This window comes from Macaca nemestrina, chromosome 4 (assembly GCF_043159975.1).
Source record: "Macaca nemestrina isolate mMacNem1 chromosome 4, mMacNem.hap1, whole genome shotgun sequence".
In the NCBI taxonomy this organism is placed as follows: domain Eukaryota; kingdom Metazoa; phylum Chordata; class Mammalia; order Primates; family Cercopithecidae; genus Macaca; species Macaca nemestrina.
This window is the reverse complement of record NC_092128.1, coordinates 759,809-774,681: the sequence shown is the minus strand read 5'-3', so window position 1 is coordinate 774,681 and position 14,873 is coordinate 759,809. Positions and strand designations below refer to the sequence as shown.

Sequence of the window (14,873 nt, the reverse complement as noted above, 5' to 3'; positions counted from 1 at the left end):
CCCGCTGTAAAACTTTGGGAAATAAAGCAGTGAGGAGATAGCCATCACCAGCAGGTGCCCCAGTGCTCACTCCCCATGGGCAGCAGGTGCTGCCAACACTAAAGAAACGGTACCTGCTTCAAGGACAGAAAGACCCCGGAGCACAGAGATCAGGCATCACCGCTAACCACTGATACAATGAGAGCACTGCCAGCTGACAACCAAGAGGATCCACAGGAGCCTCCACCGGTGACTCACCAGCCCCAGGGCCAAGGACCTAAGTAGCCAGGCAGTCTACACATTCCTACCTGGTCAGTATAACCAGAACAACTCCAGCCAAGTACGCGAGGTCTCACTTAGGCCTAACAATGAAGTTACAGCTTCTTACCCGTTTCCTAAGGAATCACTCAACACACAGAGCCTGGAGCTTCAGGAAGGATACAGATCATTTCACCAGCACATGCTCTTTTAACTCCCTTCCCATTCCCAAAGGGTCTGTGGCCATTTGCCAGAGAGCCTGGGCCTGGGAAGGCTGGCGTGAAGGGTGTCAGGGAATCCGGGACAATGACCACAGACTAATTCTAGCCCCTGCGAGCCAGCACACTGCGATGTCCTCCAGTCACAGTGGGCCTCCAAGCCTATGCCCCATTGTTTCTCCGGCACCCAGATGTGTTGTTGGAATATTAACCCTCAATACTGTGCAGAACTACCTCTCAGTTCCCCAGGAGGAAGACACCTATTCAGGCAGAGCAAAGTGAAGTCTTAGAGCTCTCCCTCGCTTAAATATTAAATCAAAAGCAAGACCATGGATAAGCAATCTGTGGTGTATTAACAAAACGGAATATTGCTCTATAATGAAAAGAAACGAATTACTAATGCGTGCAACAAATGGGTGAATCTTAACAGCAGTGTGCTGGGTGAGGGAAGCAGACACCAGGGTGCCTACTAAGTGCTTCCCTCACGAAGCCCAAAGACAGACAGAGCCACCTCATGGCGACAGAAACCTGAATACTGTGCTTCACGTGGGAAGGGGCAGGCAGGTGCCTCCTGGCGTGGCAGAAATGTTCCCTAGCTTGACTGCAGCACAGGTCATGTGGTTTAATATGTTGTTCAAACTCATCAAACTGCACTTAATATCAGTGTATTTTGTAGTGTAAATTTCTATTCAAGTGATGTCCATTTTTCTGGTATTTCAGAAATTTGCACACCCCAGGGACTGAACTGCCAGTGGGGATTCCTGTCACTGGCCTGGCCCCAGTGTATCTTTAAGAATGACTCGTCTGGCACAGTGGGAGCAGGTGTTGGACACAGGGGCCACCATTCCTCCAGTCTGGGATTCTTACCAGACAAATTAACACAGTACAGTCCTTGGTATGAGGCTTGTACCTAAGAATCTAACAAGTTATTTTTTCTGTCCCAATTAAGAGAAAGCACTAGAAACTACTCACTTTCTCAACAGGGTCGTGATGCAGACTGCAGCTCTGTCTTGGGCTATGATGCTCTGGCTTACTGTCAGGACTCAAACCAAACAGGACGCCTGGGCAGGCTGCCCTCTCCTCATCTTCCTCTCCAGCATCAAAATCGCAGCACATCTCTCCTGCCCTCAGGGGCCGCTGCCCAGTGACACCCGCCCAGCCTCCTCCTGGTGGCCGAGGGACCCGCCTCAGCACCCCCAGGCCTGCCCCTCTTTGGGCAGGTCTCTGCCTCCTCCTGTGCCCCACACCCACCTGCTCCGTCCCCGCCCCACCCCAGTTCCCGCGTGACGGATGCTGTCCTGCAGCTCAGAGCCCAGCTCACCCTGAAAATCTCCAAGGCCCAGCCGGGGGTCTGGCCCAAGCTTGCAGCCCACCCAGAGGAGCCCAGGGGACCTCTCGCCTCTGCCTGAGCCGTGCAGGCTTCATCGTCCGTGGATGAAGAGCTCAGCCTGACCAGAGCCTCCCCATGCTCCCCACTAAGATGTGCTTCTGAGACACCATCCGGCAGGACAGGCTTTCAGTTGCCAAGGGCCCCACACGCTGTCCCTGCTTCTGGAACTCTCTTCCCCTGGCTGGCCCCTCATCCTTCAGCAGGAGGAAAACAATTTTTCACATGAGCCCTCCTTATCCACCAGCCTGGGCTGCACCCGCAAAGGTTCTGTGTTCCGGGTTCCGGCGTGTGGCGGCGTGTGGCGGCGTGTGGCAGCGTGTCACAGTGCTCCAAGCTGTGAGTCAGGCGCCTTTCCTGGTGCTGCTCTCTCAGAAAGCTCCCCCTGCATTTCCTGCAGTCCAGGAAGTTCTCATCGGGGCTAGCAGGGAGTTTGGAATTTGAGTTAAGAATCAGTTACCAATACATAAAATTCAGAGGACTTCAAACACAACTTACGGCTTCTGTCTTCTCTTGGAACATAAGCCCATCATCTGGAGCCCACACTGTCTGCCCCTCAGAGGGTAGGGGACTCCCACTCACCCTACCTGGCTGGTTGTACCCCAAGTGCCAGCTGGGACCCAGGTTCCTCCTAGTGCAGAAATAATGGGGAGCTGATTAAACTGTTCAGCAGAAGCTCCAGCCACTAAGTGTTTTCTCAGAATCACTGCACTTGTAAAAGGAGACCTAGGAGAGACAGCCATGCTTAGATTGCAGCAATACGTTGCTAACAAAGAATTTCAGGAATTGGCAAGAGAGCAATTGGGGGACAGGCAGTCTTTCTGAGTCTTTGAAAATGCTGCCTCCTCCTCCTTTAAGGCCAGAATGTGCTGTAAACCCAGATAATCAGTGAGGCAACATTGCATAGCGCTCTCTCCAGCCTGAAGCCGCCTAGCACTCTGAGCCTTTTCCTGGCTGGAGTTTCCACAGACACAGAATAAAGGCCATCACTGTGTTGCCCATCCTTCACCCATGATGTTTATGTGGACATCTCGACGATCCCAGGAGGTGTCTCTTAATAGCCTCTGCAGCCTGAAAACACAAGGCTTCCTCTAGGCTTTCCTGCAGAAAATACCACATTTAATTTTAAAATCATGATTTTCAAAACAATGACCTTCCTCCAAAGACAGGAACCACACACCTGGCTGGTTTGGGCCACGTGGCAGCTCTGAGCTTAGCCAGGTGGCCGGTGGGCCGGTACTGATTCTGTGGGCTGCTGGAGGTCCCCCTGGTGGGAAAGGTGCTGGGCACGTAAGTGAGGGCCACGGACAGGCCTCTCATGAGTCCTGAGCAGCGAATGCAGGCCAGCCCCAGGCAGTGAGACCAAAGACTCTGTCTGCTGCACAGCATCCCTTTTGTGAGGCAGGGCTGGCCTCAGAGGCCGCATCATGTAGTCAGAGGCTCCTTCTCTCCTATGAACCCCCCTGAAGATCCCCCTTGGGCTCCCAGGCCCCAGCTGGGTTGGCATCCATGAAGTTCTGAGAGTCAGCAATCAAGGTTCTGGTCTACAGAGCAGGTCAGGAATGTAAGGCAATGGAGCACGCAGCAGGAAAGGGGAGAGGCAGCAGGGACGTAGAATGAGACTGAGTGAGGACACACGGGCCCAAGACACCCAGTGCTGGCTTCCCGCTTAGAAGCCAGGTGGGAGGAAAGTGGACCAGGCCAGCCTGCTAGCACCAGTGGCCTCCAGCTCCACCCGGAGATGAACGCCAAGCTGAAGTACTGCTCATCAGCCCAGGCCGGTGGGAGGAAAGTATCATTGGCTTCGTCCCTCTGGATGGTGCAGCAGGCATGAGATGCACAGCCTTGATGCATCTGCCCCAGACGCTCAAAACTTGCGGCAAACCTCCCACTGCTCATGGGGAAAGTGTTGACTTGCAGAGTTGTAGGATCTTCCAGATGCCGACCCTCACGCTCCACCCTTCCACCCTCAGATGAGTTCCTGGGATAGGAAGAATCACCCATGATCTTCCAAAAGTGGCTCACAGACCCCTGGGGGTCTCCACAACAGCTTCAGGGGTTCCCAAAGTCAAAACTGCCTTCACAATTATTGTAATGCATTGTCTGCTCTTTACTGGGTTGCATTTGTGCCAATGGAGGGAGCCAGCAGGAGCCTGAGTGAGAGCTGGGAGCAGCAGCAACTGCACCCACAGGCATCCTGTTCCCCATGGCCCTTGCCACAGAAAACACAAGGTCAGTTTGGCTTAAGCATATCTTTGATGAAGAAATAAGATTATCAGCTTATTAAAGCTTGACCCTGAGTGCATGTCTTTTTGGTTATCAAGGAAGGATGTATGAAATTCCTCTGCTGTAACTGAAAGAAGAAATTTGTCCCACGGAGAAGATTCCTACCATAATCTGGATGATCTGCGTTGTGGCTGAACCTGCCACTTTTCATGGGCTGCCATGTTCCCTGCAAGGGTGGCTGGAAGGTAATCTGCAGCTATTCATAGGGGGCATTTGGCGCTTAAAAAAATCAGGTCTGGGCACAGTGGCTCACACCTGTAATCCCACTACTTTGGGAAGCCAAGGTCGGCAGATCACTTGAGCCCAGGAGTTCAAGACCAGCCTGGGCAACATGGCAAAAACCCATGTCTGCAAAAAATACAAACTTTAGCCAGGTGTTGCGGCACGTGCCTGTAGTCCCAGCTACTCTGGAGGCTGAGGCAGGAGGATCGCTTGAGCTCAGGAGGTCCAGGCCGCAGTAAGTAGCCTTGATCGCACCACTGCACTCCAGCCTGTGCAACAGAGCGAGACTCTGTCTCAAAACACACACACAAAAAACAAGTCCTTCAGTTGAACAAGTGAAGTGACAGTATCTGTTGCTAATGATAACACTGAGCTTTCCAGCAAAAATCGGAATTTTGGAAAACATGTATTGATGATGTGAACTTGATAGATTTCTAAAACTTAAAGACTTTTCTGAGATCAGTGGTGATATTAACAAACGTAATTTTAAAATATTTTATAACAAAATGTGTCAACATTTGGAAGAGCTGCATAACTCAGGCAACCAATACTTTCCCAATGAACAGTTACAGAACCACGAACAGTAAAACGTCTATTCGAAGTGCAGGTCCACTGACAGGTCTCAGGAGCACAGACAGCGACAATTTTATTGATGGTTTCACATTCCACACTGAAGTAACTTTAAGGAATCCCCAATGCCAACACATAATGTAGCATCAAAGAAGAATATCCACAATTATCTAAAAGGCTAATAAATACTTCTGCATTCTGCAAATATACATCTGTGTGAGGCGGGATTTTCTTCATAAACTTCAACCAAAACAATAAATCACAATAGAGTGAATATAGAAATAGATGTGAGAATTAAGCTGAAATTTGAAAATATGTAAGACAATACCACCCTGCTCACTAGCCACTTTTGTTGGGAAAGTACAATTATGAAGAATAACATATATTCATAAAGAATGTTAGCAAGGGCTGGGCGCAGTGGCTCACACCTATAGTTCCGGATACTTAGGAGGGTGAGGCACCAGGCACTCCACGCTAAGCCACACAACAAGACCCTGTCCATAAACAAAAAAGAATATTAGGTAATAGATGTATTGTTTTTTAATAAATATGTTTTTAATTTCTCAGCTTTAATTTCTAATAAATATTGATTGATGCAAACCACAGAAACAAACTTTCTTTGGGGTTTTCAATGCTTCTAGACTACAAAGGGGTGTGCAATGGTTACTTTTTTGTGAACATGACTGGTCCACAGGCTACTCAGATCAAACATGATTCTGGGAGTGTTTGTGACAGGCATGTGTCTGAGCGTTGGGGAAATATCTCTGTGAGACGCATGTGTCTGTGAGTGGGAAGTGCATGTGAGGGGGGAGTGTCTGTGAGGGCGAGTATCTGTGAGTGGGGAGTGCATGTGGGGAGTATCTGTGAGGAGGGAGTGTGTGTGAGGGGAAGTGTGAGGCGGGAGTGTGAGAATGTGTTGAGGTGGAAGTGTGTGAGTAGTGTGGGTGAGGGGGAGTGTGAGTGTGTGGGAGTGTGTGTAAGGTAGAATGTGAGGAGGGAGTGTGTGTGAGGGGGAGTGTGAGGCAGGAGTGTGAGGATGTGTTGAGGCGGAAGTGTGTGTGAGTAGTGTGTGTGAGGGGGAGTGGGTGAGGGGGAGTGTGAGGAGGGAGTGTGTGTGACGAAGGAGTGTTTGTGAGAGGGAGTGTGTGTAAGGGGGAGTGTGAGGCGGGAGTGTGAGGATGTGTTGAGGCGGAAGTGTGTGTGAGTAGTGTGTGTGAGGGGGAGTGGGTGAGGGGGAGTGTGAGGAGGGAGTGTGTGTGAGGAAGGAGTATTTGTGAGAGGGAGTGTGTGTGAGGGGGAGTGTGAGGCGGGAGTGTGAGGATGTGTTGAGGCGGAAGTGTGTGTGAGTAGTGTGTGTGAGGGGGAGTGGGTGAGGGGGAGTGTGAGGGGGAGTGTGTGTGAGGAAGGAGTATTTGTGAGAGGGAGTGTGTGTGAGGGGGAGTGGGTGAGGGGGAGTGGGTGAGGGGGAGTGTGAGGAGGGAGTGTGTGTGAGGGGGAGTGTGTGTGAGGAAGGAGTGTTTGTGAGAGGGAGTGTGTGTGAGGAAGGAGTGTTTGTGAGAGGGAGTGTGTGTGAGGTAGTGTGAGGAGGGATTTTGTGTGAGGAGAGAGTTCGTGTGAAGGAAGTGTGTGGGGGAAGTATTTCTGATGAGGGAGTGTGAGGGGAGAATGTGTATTAGGAGGAAGTGTATGTGAGGGGGAAGTGTATGTGAGGGGGAAGTGTATGTGAGGGGGAAGTGTTTGTGAGGAGGAAGTGTGAGGAGAGAATATGTGAGGAGGTGTGTGAGCAGGAGTTTATATGGGGGAGTATGTATAAGGGAGGAGTGTGTGTGAGGCAGAGTGTGAGGAGGAAGTGTGGGTGAGGGGGGAGTGTGTATGAGGGGGAGTGTGTGTGTGAGGAGTGTGAGGAGGGAGTGTTTGTGAGAGGGAGTGTGAGGTGGAGTGTGAGGAGGGAGTGTGGGTGAGGGGGAGTGTGTGTGTGAGGAGGAAGTGTGAGGAGGGAGTGTGTGACAGAGAGTGTGAGAGGGTGTGTGGGGAGGAGTGTGAGGGGGAGTGTGTGTGAGGGGGGTGTGTGGGTGAGGGGGAGTGTGTGAGGGGGAAGTGTGAGTGTGAGGGAGTGTCTGTGAGGGGGAGTATGTGTGAGGGGGGAATGTGAGGGGGAGTGTATGAGGGGGAGTGTGTGTGAGATGCAGTGCGAGGAGGGAATGTGGGAGGGGGAGTGTGTGGGGGGGGAGTGTGTGTGAGGAGGGAGTGTGTGTGAGGGGGAGTGTGTGAGGGGGAAGTGTGAGTGTGAGGGAGTGTGAGGGGAAGTATGTGTGAGGGGGGAATGTGAGGGGGAGTGTATGAGGGGTAGTGTGTGTGAGATGAAGTGTGAGGAGGGAATGTGGGAGGGGGAGTGTGTGAGGGGGAGTGTGTGTGAGGAGGGAGTGTGGGTGAGGGGGTGTATGTGAGTGGGGAGTGTGTATGAGGGGGAGTGTGAGTGGGGAGTGTGAGGAGTGTTTGTGAGAGGGAATGTGAGGCAGAGTGTGAGGAGTGTGGGTGAGGGGGAGTATGTGTGAGGAGGAAGTGTGAGGAGGGAGTGTGTGACGGAGTGTGTGTGAGGGTGTGGGGGGGTGTGAGGGGTGTGAGTGAGGGAGTGTGAGGGAGTCTGTGAGGGGGAGTATGTGTGCGAGGGAGGAATGTGAGGGGGAGTGTGTGTGAGATGGAGTGTGAGGAGGGAGTGTGTGAGGGGGAGTGTGTGTGAGGGGGAGTGTGTGAGGAGGGAGTGTTTGTGAGGGAGAGTGTATGTGAGGCGGAGTGTGAGGAGGTAGTGTGTTGAGGGGGAGTGTCTGTGAGGAGGGAGTGTGGGTGAGGGGGAGTGTGTGGGGGGGAGTGTGAGTGTGAGGGAGTGTCTGTGAAGGGGAGTGTGTGTGTGAGGGGGGAATGTGAGGGGGAGTGTGTGAGGGGGAGTGTGAGATGGAGTGTGAGGAGGGAGTGTGTGAGGGGGAGTGTGTGTGAGGGGGAGGGTGTGTGAGGAGGGAGTGTGTGTGAGGGGGAGGGTGTGTGAGGAGGGAGTGTTTGTGAGGCGGAGTGTGAGGAGGGAGTGTGTGTGAGGGGGAGGGTGTGTGAGGAGGGAGTGTTTGTGAGAGGGAGTGTGAGGCGGAGTGTGAGGAGGGAGTGTGGGTGAGGGGGAGTGTGTGAGGGGGGAGTGTGAATGTGAGGGAGTGTGAGGGAGTCTGAGGGGGAGTACGTGTGTGGGGGGGAATGTGAGGGGGAATGTGTGTGAGATGGAGTGTGAGGAGGGAGTGTGTGAGGGAGAGTGTGTGTGAGGGGGAGGGTGTGTGAGGAGGGAGTGTTTGTGAGGGGGAGTGTATGTGAGGCGGAGTGTGAGGAGGGAGTGTGTTGAGGGGGAGGGTGTGTGAGGAGGGAGTGTTTGTGGGGAATGTGAGGGGGCGCTGTCGGTGAGTGGGGGTGTGTGAAAGGGTAATGTGTGATGGGAGAGTGTCTGTGAGGGGACAGTGCATGTGAAGGGGGAGTGTTTTTAGTGGGGAGTGTGTCTTAGGGGCAAGTATCAGGGAATGGTTTGTCTTTGAGGTAATTTCCATAAGGGATCAGCATTTGAACTGGGAGACTCAGAAAAGCAGATGCCCTGCCCAATATTGGTGCCTCTCATCCAATACTTGAAGGCCCAAATAGAAAAAAAGGCAGCAGAAGGTTCAATTCTACCTCTCTGTCTAACTGCTGACCTGGGACATCTGTGGTCTTCTGCTATTGGTTGCATCTGGATTCAAGCCTTCAGGCTCAGAGTGAAATCTACACCAGCAACTTTCCCTAGGTCTGTAATTTGTAGAAAGAAGACCATGCAATTCAGCCTCCATAACTGCAGGGACCAGTTCCTCTTTTTGTTTTGTTTTGTTTGAGACGGATTTTCGCTCTTGTTGCCCAAGTTGGAGTGCAGTGGTGCGACTCCGCTCACTGCAACCTCCGCCTCTCGAATTCAAGCAATTCTCCTGCCTCAGTCTCCAGAGTAGCTGGGATTCAGGCGCGCAGCACCATGCCTGGCTAATTTTTTGTATTTTTAGTAGAGACGGGGTTTCACCATGTTGGCCAGGCTGGTTTCGAACTCCTGACCTCAGGTGATCCATCTGCCTCGGCCTCCCAAAGTGCTGGGATTACAGGCATGAGCTACCACACCCAGCCCAGTTCATTTTACACACAGATACACACACACACACACACACACACACACACACACTCTCTTCCTTCTGGTTTCTCTGCAGAACCCTAATACAGGATATGAGACCAAAACTTTTGGGAATCACTGCTTCATGAATACTGAATTCTGATTTTTCTTAGATTCATACCTTTTCAATCTATTCCCTTTACAGAGTAAGAAACTCAGCCACTGAGCAGTTAGGAAGCATGCCCAGCATTAGCCTGACAGCTGTAACAGAAACAGCAAGTGTACCCCCTTTGCTGAGACCCACAGACGAGCACATGTCCCCTGTGTGCACAGATACTTCCAATGGCTGGTTTTCAGAAAGATGGGGATGGGGTGGAAAAAGTAATCTTATTCCAGGGGCTGGAAGGCAGGAGTAAAAGTTGAGTTGCTGTTTTCCCTCCCGTGCACCAACAATAAATTTGTTAACACTGTAGCTCAATAGGATGTCAGTGTTCTTCAGTCTCAAGTTGAGGAAACAGGAAGGCTGGGGTTATGGCCTTAGGGAGCTACATTGAGACTTTTCACTTTCCTTATTCAATAGGAAGCAACCCTCTGCACCAACACGGACACCCTTGCTGACCACATCACATGAAAACACAGCGCTTCATCAGCAGTCACTTAAAGCAGACCCAAGGAGGCTTTTAAAAAGTTAAAGGGCTCCTGACATGCAAGAAGCCATTAAATGTAAGTCAGAGGTACCTCTTTTCTCTTTCTCTCTCTATAAAAAATATGTACTAAAAAATGTGTATAAAAAATATTTTCAGGGAAAACTAATTCCAATTCGATCCAAAAAAGTTATTTTACTCACAGCTTCTTTGTATGGCCCTGGTAAGGGACCTGGTTGGTCCCTTACCAGCATTGCTGCCAAGACTCAGCCCCTTCCCAGGATGCACCTGCTGACGCTCACCACAGACACTGTTTCCTCCCAAACGTGACGACAGTGGCTACACCTAAGCATCTGCATCGCTGTCTTCAAGACTTTGGAGTTCTCAAAGGTACTTGTGGGAGGAGGGGTATACCAGCCACTTCATATTCAACTTCGGAAAGCTAGAGAAGTCAGTTAAATAAGAACCCCACACGTGTTGACAAGGTTCTGTCGAGGACTCCAGGCTTTCTGTCATACTAGGTCAATCTCATTTCAAAGGCGGCAGCAAAACCACACCTACTCCTAACAACAGCGGAGCACAGAACCGAATTAGGGATGCTGATTGTCAGCTAAAAGGTTCCGAGAGAAAGACTGAACCTGGGGCCTTCCTGACAACCCACTCATTTACTAAGCATCTCCTACAGCATACACGGACATAAGCCCCTTAAAATCAGAGTCCATGAGAATACTTTTCGTTAGAAAATAAATCCCATGATACACCAGTATAGAATACGTTGACTATACTTAAACACTTTAAGCTTCATCCTCATGTGGGACACTATGGAATTAGCTAAATCCATTCTTGAAGGCTAGTTTCCCTGTGGAAAAATGGTCTCTTCAGGGAAAAAAACTTGGGCGGAATACATTACTGAGATGTTACTGATTCAAAAAAAGTGAAGGGGGCCGGGCGCGGTGGCTCAAGCCTGTAATCCCAGCACTTTGGGAGGCCGAGGCGGGCGGATCACAAGGTCAGGAGATCGAGACCACAGTGAAACCCCGTCTCTACTAAAAATACAAAAAATTAGCCGGGCGCGGTGGCGGGCGCCTGTAGTCCCAGCTACTCAGGAGGCTGAGGCAGGAGAATGGCGGGAACCCGGGAGGCGGAGCTTGCAGTGAGCCGAGATCGCGCCACTGCACTCCAGCCTGGGCAACAGCGTGAGACTCCGTCTCAAAAAAAAAAAAAAAAAAAAGTGAAGGGTACATGTGACGATATCAGATAAGGTAGCATAAAAATATCACTATGCCATGTTACATAATCTCAAAAGGATATACACACATAAGATCAATGAGGCTAAGTTAAAATATTGCCATTATGATTAAGGTAATTTATCTCTACAAAGCACACATCTCAAATAGGAAAATAAAGAAAAATGGATATGGTGAGATTTTAAAACTTCTTCATGTTACTTTTCTGACTCAAGGAAAGGGCAACGCTGCAGTGACTCCCAAAGGATGAGGCTCACCTGGGACGTGACAACGCACTAGGCTATGGGGGCCTGCACGGGAGGCTACTGCCTGGGAAAGTCCAGGGCAACATGAAGTTGATGTCTCCCAGCACAAAAAACACCCTGAAGCACCCCCAAAATGTACTCATCCCAGTCCCAAGTGGAAGAATCCACACAAACCAGGAACTTTGCTCATGCTGAAGCCAGGTGCTCTGGAATTGATTTGTGTTGACTGCCACAATTGATTCAAGTAAAATTGATTCACAACTTGAAGCAGAGGACAAAAATAAAAGCAGTGCCCCTTTCAAACAGCAGTGCCCACCACAACAGTTATTCCAAGTTCTAAAGTGTGCTGTGGAGGACCTGGAAGTGGGTTTTTTCCCCCTGAATCATGAAAATAGATGACATTTGTGGTGGCTTTCAGCACAGAAGTTCCTTTTGGATTCTTATTAAAGATGGGTAGATTGAACATAAGCATTTACCTCTGCTACCTGCAAAACCCAGTAACACACGAAATGCTTTTTTAAAAAGGCATAGACCCACAAGAACAAAGTGGGAGAAAAGATACTAGTACCCATATTATAAAAGGGGAAATGAGAAAGAGCAGCCTCTGTCTCTGCATACTCAAGGAAAGCCAGACCCTGAGAGGGGGAGCAATCCCACAGGGAAAAACACATCCACCTGTCCCCAGGACCCGGGGACAGAAGGGAGCAGCACCAGCTATGCTGAGAACAGTGGTAAATAAGGGACAATCACTGAGAGTCTGTTGAAGAAGCAGTTTGACTCACTCATAATGAAATGCAAATTAAAACTACACTGAGATACCATTTCTCACCTATCAGATTGGCAAAAATCCAAAATCTCAATGACATACTCCGTTGGCCAAGCTGAGGGAAACAGGCTTCTCATGCATGGCTGATGACAGGCAAAATAGTGCAACCTCTAGAGACAGGAACTAGGCAATTAGGCAAAAAAATCACAAATCCACTCCCTTTCCTCTAGCAATCTCTTTCATGACTCTACCCAATTATACACCAGTGAAGGCCTGAGAAGAAATACGCACAAGCTGTTCACTGTGGCGCTATGGCAAGAGCAAAAGTGAAAACACCCAAAGTCGCTGCAAGGCACCGGTTAGATAAATTACTTCATGCACAAAAGGGAGCACCGGGCTGCTGTGAAGAAATGAGAGCTCCATGTTATATTACAGGTTGAAGAGGTTTCCAGAATATATTAAGCTAAAAACTAAAAAGGTAAAATAAAATGTATGTTATGTTTCCATTTGTCTAAGAAAGGATGTTAGTATAATAGGCCTCACTCTGTCGCCCAGGCTGGAATACAGTGGCACCATCATGGTTTGCTGCAGCCTCGACCTCCCGGGACCAACTGATCCTCCCACCTCAGCCTCCGAAGTAGCTGCGATTATAGGTGCGTACCACCACACCTGGCTAATTTTTGCATTTTTGTATCTTTTTGTAGAGATGGGTTTTGCCACGCTGCCCAGGCTGGTCTTGAACTCCTGGCTTAAGCGATCCACTCACCTCGGTCTCCCAAAGTGCAGGATTATAGCTGTCAGCCACTGTGCCTGGCTAGAGTACAGTGGCACAATCTCAGCTCACTGCAACCTCCGCCTCCCAGGTTCTAAGTGATTCTCCTGCCTCAGCCTCCAGAGTAACTGGGATTATAGGCATGTACCACCATGCCTGGCTAATTTCGTATTTTTAGTAGAGATGGGGTTTCACCATGTTGGCCAGGCTGGTCTTGAATTCCTGACCTCAGGTGATCCACCCACCTTGGCCTCCCATAGTGCTGGGATTACACGCCTGAGCCACTGCACCTGGCCAGCCTGCTTATTTTTTAATAGAATAATAGACCATACATTTTTAAAAAACATTACCTATTTTGGAAATTCAGAAATATGTATTATTTGAATATACCTTTATTAAAACTTGATGTTTGGTACTATGTAAATATAAAAATATAGCCATTTTTAAAACAATGCCTACAAATTGGTGGTAAAACTAAACAAATATATCTGATTATGTATCCAGCTGGGGGCAGAACAGCCATACAGAAGAGCTGTGTTTGCACTCCCTCAGGGGATACACCCCTAAGGCCAAAAGAACTGCAACAAAATCTTAAACTGTTTCAAGAATCACATTGATGGTGGCAGTGTCTGCAATGTTACTCTTAGACTACAGTGAGTGTATTGCTGAATCGAATGAGTAATCACTTGGGTGTCACTGAGAACTCAGACTTTTGGCTCAGTTAAAAGGATACAAACAGCTAAGACCAATGAAGTTAAGTTAAAATTCTCAAGTCCTAAATTTGAACTGGAATGATCAGTATGAACTCACGTTTATCCTAAAAAATTTTCATATAACTATAATTATCATAAAAATAATTCTATGTATACAATTATATGTATAATTGTATATATGTATACTTTTTTAAAGTACACTTATATAATCTTCTAGCTCTGATTACTGAAAAGGCCTAGAAACAATGGTCAGCGACCAACCTGTTAGCAATAACACTCCTAGAGGTCAGATCATGGTCTCCAACTGCCATTTTCCACTCAAACAAACCATAAGTCCTCGGAGAAAGAGTTGATTCTAGGCCTAGTGCACGAAATGTACAAGAGGAGCCTGGGGCTACTCAACACACCAGGAAGCAGGGAGGCTTCCAAAAACTGCTTGGGTCGTATTATCAGGCCTACAGCCCAAACTGAATGAGCTCTCACTGGCCAGAAAATACGGGCTCCAATAAGGACAATAACTACGATGGACTGAAACTCATCAAATGACACTAATTTTAACAATTCTCATTCGTAGCTTTTTGAAGATGCTCACTATTTTTGAATACTGGTAAATAATTCCCCTTGTTTCCTATAGAATCTATACAAAGGAGCAATCAAACCAAATATTCCAGCTGATAACAGAGAAATATAATACTCAGAGTATGACTTTTTGCAAACCTTTATGAATTAATAGATCTAGGTAATTATCATCGATAGCTAATAACATCACAAAAAGAGAGGCTATTGGATGGCAGGCACATCCTAAGGGAGGAGCCAATATTCCCGATGAGGAACCCTGTCAAACAAAACCAACCTGAATTTAATCAAATCGAGAACTACAAACTACGATAAAGATTTAACAACAACCCTCAGGAAAAACAGAGACAGAGTAATGTGTTAAATGATGCTGCAAGGATGCAACCAGCATCGCTGCAAGCCCACAGGACAAACACAAAAGTGTACAAAATAAGTACCAGCAATGTTTTAGAACGACGGAGTGGAATCCACAAGAAACATAAGACAGTATATAAACCTTATTTGGATCTCATTCAAGCTAGTAAACTGTAAAAACAGATATCTATTGACGAATTTGAGATATGGGATGATATTACACAATTTTTATCATAATTGCTTATTAACACAGTTAACATCTTATTTACATAACTGTTTTTAGATGTAATAACAGTACTGTGGCTGTGTTTTTATTTGATATCTGAGACTTGCTTCAAAATCAGCCAGGGATGGGACAGTGGATGAGGGTAAAAATAAATCTGTCATGAAGCCGATAAATGTTCCACCATAATAAAATTAAGAGAAAGTAAAGATGTAAACAGAGCCTCAGATCCCCATGCCCTCTCTGGTAGGCAA

General features: G+C 48.5%; 1 long non-coding RNA gene across 1 annotated transcript; it reads left to right on the top strand.

Annotated features, from left to right (window-relative positions):
• The first annotated feature begins 8,592 nt into the window (after window positions 1-8,592).
• LOC139362665 (uncharacterized) lies at window positions 8,593-10,049 on the top strand. Its single transcript, XR_011621804.1, has 3 exons — window positions 8,593-8,731; window positions 9,660-9,802; window positions 9,929-10,049. It is a non-coding gene; the product is annotated as an uncharacterized lncRNA (long non-coding RNA).
• The last annotated feature ends 4,824 nt before the right edge of the window (window positions 10,050-14,873 follow it).